This window comes from Neomonachus schauinslandi, chromosome 12 (genome assembly GCF_002201575.2).
Source record: "Neomonachus schauinslandi chromosome 12, ASM220157v2, whole genome shotgun sequence".
In the NCBI taxonomy this organism is placed as follows: Eukaryota; Metazoa; Chordata; class Mammalia; order Carnivora; family Phocidae; genus Neomonachus; species Neomonachus schauinslandi.
The window spans coordinates 62,592,353-62,607,438 of NC_058414.1; the positions used below are offsets into that span (position 1 = coordinate 62,592,353).

General features: G+C 36.5%; 1 protein-coding gene and 1 pseudogene across 6 annotated transcripts in view; one reads left to right on the forward strand and one right to left on the reverse strand.

The window, feature by feature from the left end:
• Positions 1 to 10,995, reverse strand: part of LOC110588931 — a 28,129-nt pseudogene extending 17,134 nt beyond the window's left edge.
• The window catches only part of BBS9 (Bardet-Biedl syndrome 9), a 475,024-nt gene that overhangs the window by 276,318 nt on the left and 183,620 nt on the right, over positions 1 to 15,086 (forward strand). The window lies entirely within an intron of this gene.

Sequence of the window (15,086 nt, forward strand, 5' to 3'; positions counted from 1 at the left end):
CTTTCTTTCTTTCTTTCTTTCTTTCTTTCTTTCTTTCTTTCTTTCTTCTTTTCTTTCTTCTCTTTGTCTTCTTCTTTTTTTTTAAAATAGAAATGTTCCATGGAAACTTTTCCTGTGAACCCTCTTCAAGAGATTTATGCAGATTATAAAGTCAAAAGATGGGTCATCCCAGACTTTTCTTTCCAAGCAGAGAGGCCAAAACATAATTTTAGCAGGTATTAGTAAAAATTGAGAAGTATTTTGTGTATGCTGGGATTCTTGCCAACATCTATGTTTGCAACTCCCAAGACAGGTCTAAGGTGAAAGTTTTTCCTTACTGCCCTCAGAAGATTGTTGAAACAAGCCTGCCACGGTTCTTTTCCATTGCATCTGTGTTACTAAGGCCTCTCTAGACACTGTTTTGTGGAATCTTGGGCCAACACAAATCGATTTACTTTTCACCGAAAGAGCTTCATGCTGAATGTTGACTGCAGGTGCGTTTTAGGGGAAGAGGTAAAAGACTAAAAACAGGGAAATTGGTAGGTAGACAAAGCAGGTGTAAGTCATTTGAGTATTTACCAACAAACTGAAAAACTGCTTTAATTTGGTAGGGTTTTCTTTTTTTTTTCCTTCTTAATGTAACAAATGATTCCACATAATGTGAGTCCAGTTAGGTACATCTAAAGAATTTACAAGATTGAAGATAGATCTTTGAGTTTGTTTAGAAGAGTTGAGAAAAGATCTACCTCTTAGAGGGTGCAAAATAAACACTTAAAAATGTTACCTCTAACATACCATAATCAACTATTGCATGTATAGCCACTTACTGATATGTGAGCATGGTGATCCTTGGTGTGTATATTTGTAAACTATATCCCTTTTATTAGATAAAGAACATTCTCATTTATCCATAGAAATACGTAAACCTCCATGAGGACATTTTAAACCAGATATATATAGCAAAGACCTGAGCATTCTTTATTGATCATTTAGTGCAGAACACCAGAGAATGTTCCAGCAGAGTGCAGCAAAAGCCAGTTATTGCAAAATGTACTCTAGTCTTTCCTTAGTCAGTCTGGACTGTGGAGACAGAGGAATTTCAGACTCAAAAAATGATGAAAACAAACAATAGAGATCCTTAAACAGTATCCTGCTCCCCCATCCTAAGTGTAGGCCCCAACCAAGAAAAACTTTCTCTAATTTACTCAGCAATACTGAACTTGAAGAAAGGACATAGTGGTAGCCGAGGATAACCATAAAAGTTAGCATGGCATAATTTTACTCTCTTTAAAAAAAAAAAAAGCTTTTAAAAAAGCCACAAGTACTACATATCAGAATTCTTTGTCAGGAAATATAGGTAAGAGAAGGAAATGAAAAGAAAAATTATCCTAATTCTACCACCCAGGAAGAAATCATATTTTCAATTTAGTATATATCCTTTCAGATTTTGAATGTGTTGTAATGTGTGTAAATATAAATAAAAATAAAAATATTTAAAAATAGGGTCATAAGGTACATGCTGTTTAGAAAGTTAATTTTTCCTTGTAAAAATAAATCATTAACATGTTCCATGTCAATATATATAGTTATAGCTACTATAGCTTATAATAAATACAGTTACTCTAGCTGCTAATTTCAGTAACAATTGTAAGGTATGTTTCTGCCTTTCAAAAAATGTGGCATATTGTTTCATAGTAACATGTAAGTAATTCATTTCACTTTGTGAATAAATATTATTCTGATGCAGACCACTGTATATTTGATGTGTACCACAAAGAATAAATATTTACTTTTGCAGATTAGCTGATTTTTCTTTCTGTTGGTGATTTACTTTAAGCTTCTCATTCTAACTTTTGGCCATTTTTAGAGAGTGATATTTTTCACTAGAATGTGATTACATGGTGATAATACCTTAAATTTGATGATTTTTAAAGTATTGGTTAAGTAGCAAAATAGATGCCCAAATTTTCTTGCTTTCTGTCTACCAAATTTCCATTACTTTTGATTGTCCTACTTAAATTCCTACTTTGAAAGAAGACTACCTTATGTTCAGTATAGTTTAAAGAAGCATAAAATTGTATTTGGCTTTCTGCAAAGAGAAAAGAGCAAGTAAGCTAAAAAAAAAAAAACATAATTAGTAAATGCTAACTATCCAGTTTGTATACGAGCACACCTATTTGAATTATGTCTGGCATATGAATATTCCTGAAGAATCCTAACTAAGAGAGAAGTTGGGGTGACCCAAGTCAAGGACCCTCCCATCACAAGCCAATGCCACTTCCCCAAAAGGCTAGGGCAGTGGTCCCAATGAGTGCCTGGGATCCTGATACTTGCTGATTCAGGGGCAGGGAGATCAGCAAATTAGGAAACTGTAGCCAGGTTAGAGAGATTATGGAAGCCACCCACCGAGGGCCTGACCATTTAGCAGGCCTGGCTGTGGTAGAAGACTGGCTGCAAAAGCACAAGTGTGGGTCTGGCTCCATTGCAGACAACGTCTGCCTCTGCTACTGGGCCTGTAGGAACACAGAAGGGGAGGCATTCAGACTCAGGGCCCATGGGCACACCCTGCTTCTGGTAGTTAGCAGGGGCCAAGATTAAGGGGCTCTTCTATATGGTGTGTGAAGAATATACAAACAGAAAACAAAAGCATAGAAATATCTTGCATTATTTTAGCAACACTGTTCAAAGTCGGGTAAACTTCAAAAATTGTAGATGTCCTGGGAAATAAATTAAAGGGCTAAGGATAGTCACTTTACAAGAATGAATATATCAGGACATTTAGAAACCAACTTTAGTTTGTGTTCTTACTTCAAAGCTGAAAGGAAGTTTTTTCATGACTAGTGAAGACTCCCTTAAAAAATCTTGTAATTGGGGTAAGCGGGCACTAGGGGGCAGCCACGACTTGGTTAAAATTACATCTCTGCACAGTATTTTCTCTGGTGGGAAGGTTAAAAGGACCACTTTTCTTTCTTTTTGAACTAAAGCAAATAAAATAAAGTTCGAAAAGTTTACAAAACTTAGAATTAATTTCTTGATTTGGCTTAGAAGGTGCATTCTTTGACTTTTCAGCTACTCAGTAGCATTTTTTTTGCTTCAGCGTCCAGCAATGGTCTGTCTTCCTCTGACTTGACTTTACCTGATGATGACTTTCGTTTCTCTAGAAACTACACACATACACCATGAATATGTATTATTTTTGTTTTAAAATTCTTTTGAAGAAAAAGTGGTTATATATGGAGGAACAGAAGAAACTCCTTGGCTTATCACTTCAAAAGAATAGAGAGAGGACTGCTCTCTGTTATTATAAAGAAGAGAACCACCCCTTTTCCAAAGCGCAGTTTTCTGCTGCCAGCTTGATGCTATTTGAAATGTACAATGGCAATCTTTCAGTAGTTTTAAAATTTGCCTACGGTTGGATCTAGAGGGGATACTTAGAGATTTCATTTATTTATTTGACACACAGAGAGAGAGAGCGAGAGCAGGAACAGAAGCAGGAGGAGTGGGAGAGGGAGAAAATCAGGCTTCCCGCCGAGCAGGAAGCCCGATGCGGGGCTCGATCCCAGGGATCATGACCTGAGCCGAAGGCAGATGTTTAATGACTGTGCCACCCAGGTGCCCCTAGAGGGGATATTTAGAAATACAGATTCCTGAGCCGCACTCTAGATTCACTGAATTTTAAGGGACAAGGGATGGTTTTTAAAGATTCCTTGGTGATTTTGTGCAAAGTCCAGAAATATGTCTGGCAACTTTTTTTTTATGTAGCGTGTGAAAACTATACTAGTAAGAAAATTCCTCAGAACTAACTTCTCAAAAAGTTTAAAATATTGGAAACACATATTTAGAAATACCCACAAATAGTTCATGTAATACGGTTTTAAGCAGAGATTTTAACACAGTTTTGTAAAAAAAATTTAGTATTAGGCCACATTTTAATGAAATTTCTTATTTGGGAGTTTCTTCACATAAATGGCTATAAAATATAAGATTTGTTTTTTCTATTTTGGAAATGGAAATTTAATTTCTCACTTAGCTTTAGCTGCTATTCAAGGAAGATCTAGAATGCCATAGTAATAGAAGTTCCTTTTTATAACTTGACTTAGAGATTTGATCCCTCTGAGAGTAACATGTGCAAGTGGATATTCACCATCATATTTTGTGAAAAACAAAATATCATTTATGCTTTATTTTGTATAAAATTAATATTTTACAAATGTTCATTAATCTCTCCTGTAAACTATGAAATAAGGGGGAAAATCACATTCCAGTTTACAGACAGGAAACTGAGCAATGAGGAGGAAAAGCCTTTATTTAAGGACATTCTAACGTACTGTAAACACACAGAATACTAGATTATTTTGATTTCCATGTCATTTTGTTATCCGCCATTCTGGTATAATTGGAGAAGTTCTGGCCAAGTGATGGATGTCTTGTAGAAATGGAGGCCAGCTTGCCTGGCAGGTCTCCCCTCCTCCAAAGGCTCAGAATGAAAAGGTGCTGTCATGAGGGGAGCTAGAAGAAGCAGGGGATTAGAAATCTCTTCTGGGACCTACACAAGCCAACTTGACACTGCCTTCACGAAGTACCAAGCAGGCCTCACTGTATTTTATTTTAGTGCTCAGCTTCCAGTAACTAAGCCAATGTCTTTGTCACTTGCTCATGAGATCCAGCTTGACCTTTCAGTGACAACCCTGTTAAGAGAGAAAAAAACCGAAGAAAGCACAGACACTTAAACTATGAATTAGTTCTTCTAAATAAATGGGGATCTAATTTTTTACATTAAAAGAAAACAAAAAGGAAGACTGGCTTTGAGTAACATTTATCGAATTTAGACTAAAATAAACCTAGAGGCTTATAAGGTTCAGTTTGTGGAGTAAAATATTGGCATGAGGAGAATGGAAACATTGCATGTAGGAAAGTGTATGGTAGTAGAATTAGAGAAGGAAAAATCACTAGTCATGACCCGATGTTACTACGGCCACACCAGCTTACTTATAATAGGAATTCAGTGTGTTATAACAAAGAGGGTTCTGTAAATGCACCATGATAAAATGGCTAATACTCGTAATTGCTGCTATTTTTTGAGTACTTACTGTGTGCCAGCTAGTGCTAAGTACTTTACTTATATTATCTCAATTATTTTTAAGGGTTCTTTTGCACAGAGGGACTCTACAGTTTTTTTGCTTCCAATATTTTAATGCTTTTTTTTTTTTTTTAAAGATTTTATTTATTTATTTGAGAGAGAGAGAATGAGAGAGAGAGAACACATGAGAGGGGATAGGGTCAGAGGACGAAGCAGACTCCCTGCTGAGCAGGGAGCCCGACGCGGGACTCGATCCAGGGACTCCAGGATCATGACCTGAGCCGAAGGCAGTCGCCTAACCGACTGAGCCACCCAGGCGCCCTATTTTAATACTTTTTTTTTTTTAAGAGTTTTTTCTTTTTTAAAGATTTTATTTATTTATTTGACAGAGAGAGAGAGAATGAGCACAAGCAGGGGGAGTGGCAGGCAGAGGCAGAGAGAGAAGCAGGCTCCCCACAGAGAAGGGGGAGCCCGATGTGGGGCTCGATCCCAGGACTCCGGGATCATGACCTGAGCCGAAGGCAGTCGCTTAACCAACTGAGCCACCCAGGCGCCCTATTTTAATACTTTTAAAAGGCATTTCTTTATGTAAACATTTCCCTGTGGATTTGGGATTTTAGGAAATAAATGGGAAAATATTAGCTAACCTTATACAAGAGAGAATGATGATATTGAGCACATGATATAAACTCTCCCTAGAGTTCCCAAACTGTGATCCAAGGAATATGCCTTTGGGAGATATTTATAGGTGTTTTGTGAAAAATGAGTTTTAAAACCTGCATTCTATCTTCCTGTTGGGGGTTCACTAAGCCACATTGGATTGCTAGGTTCTGAGAAGTTCTGCTTTAAAGAAACTTAAAAAAAAAAACACAAAACAACCTGTGTTTAATATTTCCCTAATTTGTCTAAGCACAGAACACTGTGTGTTGGGACCCAGGGGCAGGCACAATCCATGTGTACCTGGTTGGTGTTGGGAGACAATTCTGCACAGTGTGTCATGTTTCTGCATGTCTTGTGATCAGAGGCACTGCCTGCTCTGGACTATCTTTTTAAGGATATTTTTAACAAGGAATAGCCTTGGATGATAGAGATAGTAGCTCCCTCCAAAACAAGGCATAGGTTATTTATTGTGTAATATAATAAAGATGAGTACTCCTTCCATGTGAACTTACTGATCATTATAAGAGATTCAGGTTCCCTGAGCTCTGGGTTCTTCTGCTGTAACCCAGCCCACCACATGTATAGATGTCATCTTGGCTTTTTTTGTATCACTCGTGGTAATTTGGGCTTGGGGATGGAGCACAGATGCTGACATTCTGGCTTTTGCTGTTACTTTAAGTAATAAAATCCTTTGCCTCTGGTTAGGAGTCTTTTTTTTTTTTTTAAGATTTTATTTATTTGAGACAGAGACAGAAAGAGGATACAAGCGAGAGAGAGCACGAGCAAGGGGAGGGGCAATGGGAGAGGGGGAAGCAGGCTCCCGGCTGAGCAGGGAGCCCAACTCGGGGCTTGATCCCGGGACCCTGAGATCACGAACTGCAGAAAGCAGACACCCAACCAACTGAGCCACCCAGGCGCCGCTCTGGTTAAGAGTCTTGAGTCTTCTGCACACATTTATGAAATGGTGGCAGATTAACTTGTTAGTTTGCATGTAGTGTAAAATCTTAGACTCTTCATGATTCTCCACAGTTAGGAAATACTGAAATATGTCCTTAGAGGTAAATGGATCTACTTTTGGCTGAGGAGACTGGGGTGGGCTGGGGTGGAGTGGCTGGGGGAAGGCTACGAGGAATGTTAAAAAATAAGAGTTTTAACTACATATGTCTCCAAAATGCAAGCACCTTCCTAATGTTCTAGAATATTGAATCTCCTTGCAATTTTGTACCTGAGACAATTAACCTCAGTTCTTGTTGCTTTCAAGTTTTATTTACTAGACGCTATCATATTTTGCTGTTGTTCTTTTTTTTGTATTTTATTTTTCCAGGTGTAGAATTTGTATTTATATAATGAAACACAAAGTACTAGTGGGTCATTAGTACTACAGCCCTTGTAGATTTAAGGAAATGAAGGAAATGCACATTTACTGAGCACGTATTGTATACCTGACACTCTGCCAGGCACATTACATGGGTTTTCTAATATAATCTTTCATATCACTCAGGATTTGGGTATTATTATACTCATTTTATGTGTGAAAACACTTGGGGCTCTCTGAGGTGGTTGTTATAATTTCCATAGCTAGCATTTATAGAGCACTTACTGAATACCAGCTACTATGCTAAACATAGCATATTTTCTTATTTAATCCTCATACGACCATGAAATAGTTATTATTATTATTTTATGTGTGAAGAAACTGAGGACCAAAGGTGAAGTGATCTCACCCAGGTCACATAATTAGCAGAGCTATGATATGAATGCAGGTATGTATATAAGTTTGATATCAGGTCACTCCCCAACCCTTGACCTGAGGTTTTAGGAAGATAATGGTACTATATGGTTTGAGCTTAGGGTGACTATGTAGTTATACTCCAAACTAGACATTTTGGAGAGGAAAGAGGGGCAAAATTAATAGTTGCACCAGGATAGCAAGTGTAAGCCTAGACTGTCATGGAAAAGCAGGGTGTGCAGTCATTCTACTATGTGCAAAATACATGAGTAAATACTAGGATGGATTGCAGTTATATTTGCACTGCTGATTTTTGACAGCATGGGATATTATCTTACATTGGGTCAATATGTTGAATTCAAATAGTTTTAAATATTTTATTGTGCTTTTAAAAGTGTTTTGTTGCCAAGGTAGATCCACCCTTATTGACAGTTCCAATACAGATAAAATGGATTACTGCATATCCTTTTCTCACACCTCACTGTTTTATGGGTTTCCAGAATTTAGTGCAGCCCAAAGTAGAGGGAGTATTTATGACATTTTTAAAGCAGATCATGAGAGAATTACTTCCCTCTGTCTCCCTCCACTCCCTCAAACTGAGGAACATGATTGACTTGGTTTTATAGGGTCCATATTTCTCTTCTAAATGAAACCCATCTGAGGATGGAAAACTGCAATCCTTTCTTGTCCTCCCAATGTCAACTGACAAAGGATAAAACTTTGTTTTCCTTGACATCATTTTCAGTGGGAGTTAAAACAGAGAATAATACTTAATATACAGATCTGTAATAACTATGGTAGTTTTCTTGTGGCTTACACGTAGTTGTTTAATTAGGCTCTACAGGGTATTATAGTGGCTTTCAATTGATTTTTCTCTATTGCACTACTTGTTAGATTTTTTGATATGAGTGTTAGGCTAGCTTTGTAAATATGTTTTGTACATTTTTTCTATACTGAAGTATTTTTTTAAGATTTATTTATTTATTTTGGGGGGGGCGCAGAGAAGGAGAAGGAGGGGGAAAGAATCTCAAGCCGACTTCCTGCTGAGCATGGAGCCTGACACAGGGCTCCATCTCACCATCCTGAGATCATGACCTGAGCTAAAACCAAGACTCTGATGCTTAACTGACTGAGTTACTCAGGTGCCCCTATACTGAAGTATTTTTTTAAAGGTGTGAAATGATCTTCCTGTCAAATAAAGTAGTATTGGAGTAGTATTGGAGATTAACAATAAGCTTTATCGTGTTAAAGATGAGGAGAAATGCTGGAAATAATTTCTCACTTTTTTCAGCCCAGAATTTCCCAAATTTAGATACTGAATGCTTGTGTGTGTGTGTGTGTGTGTGTGTGTGTGTGTGTGTGTGTGTAGCATCTATTAACTTTCTATAGAACACTAGAAGCACACTTTGGAATACATTGGCATAAGTGTATTTCTCCTTTTTAAAGAAAACGACACCTTTATTTGTTGTTATATCTCCTTTTCTTTACTAACTTAGTGTTGTCCTCGCCTGCTCACTTTTTTTGGGGGGTTAGTTTTTGCCTTGGGATTTAAAAAAAATTCAACCAGAACGATTATTTATCGATAATAATTCATTATGCTCTGAATCTCTTAATTTTCCTTTTTCTGCCTACTGTGATTTCCATTGTCCCTTTCTCAAACTCTTTACTTGAATGTTTGCATCATTTATTTTTATTATTTAGAACACAGAAAGCATTTAAGGCTATGTATTTGTCTTTGAGTACAGCTTTGCCAACATACACATTTAAGTGTAGTGATGATGGGCTTGGTAAAAATATAGACTTAGGAGGCAGCAAGACTTTTATTAGGATCTTGCCACTTATTATCTCATGATCTTGAGCCTCGGTTTCTTCTATTGTAAAATGGGGCTATTAATAACTTACCTTTTAGGTTTAAGAAATATAATTAAATTTTGTCTGTAGATTTCATAGCGTAGTACCTGAAAGGTAAATTGTTGACCAATAAGTGCCTATCTTTATTATTTTCATGATTTTACAAATACTGTATAATTTCCGTTTTGATTTCCCTTTGACACAGTAGTTGTATGGTAGCTGTTTAGGAGAGTGATTTTACTTGCCAAATAGCAAAATTTAAAAGCATGAAGCTTTCTTAATTTTTAGTTGTTTTAGCTGACCAGAGCATTTAGCCAGTAAAATTTCACATAGTTAAACCTATATAAAAGCAAAGGATAGATCTGGATTTTGGTGGAGATCATTTTTGAAGGTCTCTCTCTCTCTCTCCTTACCCAGGTTTTCTTGTTCAGAGTCAGGGCCACATGTTCAATAGAAATCACTCCTGATGTACGGTGGGTAGTTGACAAATATTCTTACTTTGCACTGCTTTGTAACTGAGCCTCTTTTTGTGTGCGTTCAAGAGGGTTAACATTGAAATATGAGAAAAGAGCAAATCAAGTACCATTTGCTAGCTACTATGTCAACCAGAAAGCCCCTAGGGCTACATTTGTTCTTGTTAAGATCCCCAAAGAAAAAATATTGTATAATATCCCCAAGAAACCCATTCTAGTTTGTCCATCACTTGTGTCTGGAATGTTTTCTTAAATTATTCTAAAAAAATCTTTATTTTGCAGAATTCCATTATGATGTGATTTTAAAAATCTTGTTTCTTGCATGATAAACATGGGCGGACGGGGGGGGTCCATGTAAAGCTCGCTAATATCAAATTCAGGGTGTTCTTTTTGGTCGTTATGCCAAAGTATTAAAGTGCTAAGATGGCTTTGTTTCTTTTCTTGTTTTACAAGAAAGAATTTGGCAGGAAAATGCTCTTGGAAAATCAAATTTGTGTATTTTATTCAATATGGAGGATGATTTGAAATAAAAGTATCATTTTTAATTTGGCCTATAAGAGAGTTACTATAGGCATCTCTAAGCAAGTTTTTAAATAAACATGCTTTTCCTTTTTTCCAAGATATTTTCCCCCATTTGTACCATATGTGGAACATGATGTCCTTTGAATTTCCCCTGTAGGATTTGAGAGTTAAGGAGCCTTTTACCTGGTAGTATCCTCTTGTTTTCACTCTCTCTTAAGGCACTGATCTACTCTATAATTCAGACCCTCAGTTGAAAAGGAACTGACATATATGTGAATAAGAGGGGGCTTATGTATTCCCTGAGGCATGTTCCATCAATCACCTAGCCACTTTACCTAGAGACTGAAAACTGCATTATTTCCTTCAGAGCTCTGTGCTAGAAGACCCTTGACTTAGGAATATGGATAATGTGTGCTACAATTAACTTTATGTCTGTGTTATTTCTGTTCTTTGTTTTAATATACAGCATATAATTTTATACTAATTGCAGTTAAAATTTTGCATTTCCTGGCATCATGATAAGTCTTCTGTTAATGGGTACACATAGTTACATGAAAACACGTGTATATTAATCAATAATTTACCTCATCTGTATAGTCTTTCCTCTGATACATCATTGGTAGAACACAGTTTGGCTGCGCAAAAGCAACAGTTGTTATCGATTTTGTATTCTTTTGGCAGAGTTGCAACAATTCTCCCATACCCTGGTCAGTAGAGATATTAGATGGATTGTTATGCTGTACTTGCATTTGAAATTTCTTCCTCTGTTTTTACTCTGAGCATTTATTTTCCATCAGCTTGTAACATTCTAACATCGATTGGTGCAAGTAATGTATTATTCATGCCATTCTGGTTTCATTCCATTAGTGCTATCAGCATTAGTATTCAGTCTGAAGAGATACAATTATGTCAAGAGCTCTCTGTGTCAGCTTGTCCTGTTTTTGCATTTCTTTCACATTCATAGAAGGGTCTTCATTTGTATAGTGTATCTTTTTATTTTGTTGGTGCCAATTAGAATTAAGAAGCTAGGGGCGCCTGGGTGGCTCAGTCGTTAAGCGTCTGCCTTCGGCTCGGGTCATGATCCCGGGGTCCTGGGATCGAGCCCCACATCGGGCTCCCTGCTCCACGGGAAGCCTGCTTCTCCCTCTCCCACTCCCCCTGCTTGTGTTCCCTCTCTTGCTGTGTCTCTCTCTGTCAAATAAATAAATAAAATCTTAAAAAAAAAGCCTTTAAAAAAATAGAATTAAGAAGCTAAAATAAGGCTGATGTAAATAATTTTTTAGTTTACAATAATCATTGTACCAAATTTGGAAAAATTAGAAACGTATAAGGAGGAAAATGAAATCATCCATAATTTTATCACCTTATTCACATATTGATCCAATGCCTTGCCTTCTTGTCTTTTTTTTTTAAATAAATTTAAGTTCATGTTGTATATACAGTTTTGAATGCTGAGTTTTTCTTTAGCAATTACATGTAATAACATTTTGGAAAACTTGATTTTTGATGTATTTATAATAATTTTTCATATTGTATCATTTTCAAACATTCTCAATTTTCAAACATTTGTATTTTTGTGTGGTTTTATTTTTATCAATAGGAATGCATGTCCTTGTTCATAAATCTTTGATCATATATCACTGAGTATTTCCTTAGGATAGATTTCTAGAAGTGAAATTATTGGGCCAAAAATTAAAACATTTAAAAAGCTCTTGATTCATGCTGCCAGACAACTTTCCAAAAACACTAAACCATTATCTCCTGCTTGGTCAAAAAAATCACAGTCTTCCTTTTACTTATGTTGCTATAGCCATTTTTTTTTTTAAGTTTTTAAAATTTATTTAAGTAATCACTATACCCAGTGTGGGGCTCGAACTCATGACCCCGAGATGTACAGTCACATGCTCTTCTGACCGAGCCAGCCAGGCACACCTTCTGTAGTCATTTTTGATGTAAGATTGTCTATCTCTATCTTTTCAGTAATATATTCATTAAAATAGACAAATTAAGACATCATTAGATTGCTAAAATAACCAATGATGGAGAGCTTCCTAATGCTAAGAGCTGCCTGACATGTTGGTGTACCATCTTTTCTTGTCATGTAATTTTTGATGACTTAAACTGCTAGACCCTAACTAAATGCATGAATAGAAATATAGTGTGGGTCTGAGCATTCAGGCAGATAATGACAGTTCTGTTCATCTGATGTGGAAAAGTGAGAGCTGCTGTCTACTGCTTCCGGAATACTAACTGAGATTTTACTGTGTTTTAACCTAGTTCATAGAACCATTTAGTGACCTAGTTTTTTATTTATAAATATGTCAAAATCAGTAGAAAGTCTGGTAATCAAATCAAAAGAGGTTACATTTGAAATAACATACCTGCTCCTTTACTTATTGGATCTTAAGTAATGGGGTCCAAAATGTACAGTGATGGTCATGACATAATATTATATGAATTTGAAGTAATTCTGTGGCTTTGACCTCATAAGATATGCAGAAAATACTAAATTCAAGGGAAATGTTTTAGAGTGTTGTGCCTTTATTACTTCTTTTTAGCCTCTATCAAGACATTTTAAGATATATTAGGAAATCTTACATCCTCTGTAAAGAGTATGTGAAATGAATAATAATTTCTGTTCCTCTGGCCAAGCTGGTGGGAACACTGTTTTTACTGCATGATAAAGTAACCCTAAAATCTGGGCATAATATAAAGACTGTATTTTGGGAAGGTCATTGTTGGCACTTTTTCTACTGTAATATACTTCTTTCGGTCTGGCATTTTTAGACTTCTTATTGATGGTGAAGGGAAAGAAGCTCTGGAATTATCAAGATACTTGGGGTCATTTAAAGATCTGTCTGTAATATTCATTGGCTTTATGACCTTAGTCAAGTTCTTGATACTTTCTAAGCCTCGATTTTCTCATCTATTAATAAGGGACATCATTACCTCAAAGATTTAAGGGAATAATGAATGAAATACTCCATTTGTAGAAGATCCTTAGCAAAAGTTTGTCCCTTTCTTGTTCTTACATGTATAATGTCGAAGGTTAGGGGTAGACCAAAGACTCTGTTGAGAAGAACCAAACCATTAAGCATGTATCATGTAGCACTCAGAAAAATAATACCTTCAAAATGTTTTTGTTCTTTATACAGATGCAACAGTACATACTGAATTAAATGTCAAGGTTAGGGGCACCTGGGTGGCTCAGTCGGTTAAGTGTGTGCCTTCGGCTCAGGTCATGATCCCAGGGTCCTGGGATCAAGTCCCATGTCAGGCTCCTTGCTGAGGAACTTCTCTCTCTGCCTGCCCCTCCCCCTACTTGTGCTCTTTCTCCCTCCCTCTCTCGCTCTCTGACAAATAATAAAGATCTTAAAAAAATAAAAAATACATATCTTAAATGTCAAGGTTAAGATATAGGTTGACAACATTCTGTGTTTGCAACTGTTGGAACCAGTTTGCACAATTTGTAGGAGTTGTAATTATAAATATGTTACTCACAAAATAGCAGTGCCTGTTCATTATGCAGGTATATCTTCCATAAAAGCCATTAAATTGGTTCCAAGAGGATTTAGTGTGCTTTCTATGACACTGAGTTTTCTTTGTGATGTGTGAAAACTTTAGGGCTCAGAATTATCAATGCGATAATTGTGTGTGAAGCAAGGGTACCGTGAAGAGTTATCAGGGCATTCTTTGCGGCCAGAGGTGGTACCAGGTGTTCACTTGGGGCAAGCATCCTTAGTCCTATGACCTTCAGCAGCCTTCTCCAGTTCTTTGATATGAAGAGATAACATATTTGCAGTGTTTGTATGGAAAGTGCTGGGCAAGCACAGCTTCAAGATGAGTCAACCTCCGAACTTCCCAGTAGTTTGCCACACTGAAGCTGGAGCCACTACAGTTTGGAGTTGTCTGATTTAAGTAAGAATTGTTGGTTTGCCATCACCTACTATCTTCCTGCTACTTAACTCTTCCCTGAATCTTAGAGATGTGGGAATCCTATGACAAAAGCATATGGCCAACTGCTATTACTCTTGATATGAACTTAGATCATATTTTCGCATGCATGGAATAAGTATGTTATAGTGTGCTTGAAGAAAGCTGCCCAGTGGTTAAAAAAACCTTACTTTGTTACTATTAATGATCGATGTAACATTCTTTTGATCAGTGTACCAACTTTGAATCATCTAACATCTAACTTCAGATAATCATTGTTCAGAAAGTTAGTGCTTTAAGGATTTTATAATTGACATTTATAATTACATAATTTATAATCTCAAACTCTCATACTAGAAATAATGAATGAAAACAGTTGGTTTTTTTAAGCCCAAACCATTAGATCCACTGAAATTATTTAAAATCTATTCATTTAAGACTCTGATCCACTGCTAACTCCTGATTTGCCATCACAGCTTTTTAGGCCCACCTTGATTACAGCATTTATGACATTGCATTGCAATTGTTTGATTACATGTCTGTGTTGTTAACAAAGCTGTGAGCTGTTTAAGGGGAGAGGGTCTGTCTTCTTCAGTGATATCCCTGTTTTAGTACATGTCCCCATTGTTAATAAGTGCCAGATAAATGTGTTTAAAATGGTCATGAAATGACTTAAACATGGAATACAATATAAAACGCTCAAGCATTAGTGATCTGAGATAATTTTTAGTGACTTGACTGATAATTGTGGCATGATTTATTTAACAGAATTTTGGTGGGTGATATTTATGCATGAGTAAGGAAATTTTAGTAGATGATTAAAAATATTAGGAATTAAATAAAGAACAGAGAAACAACC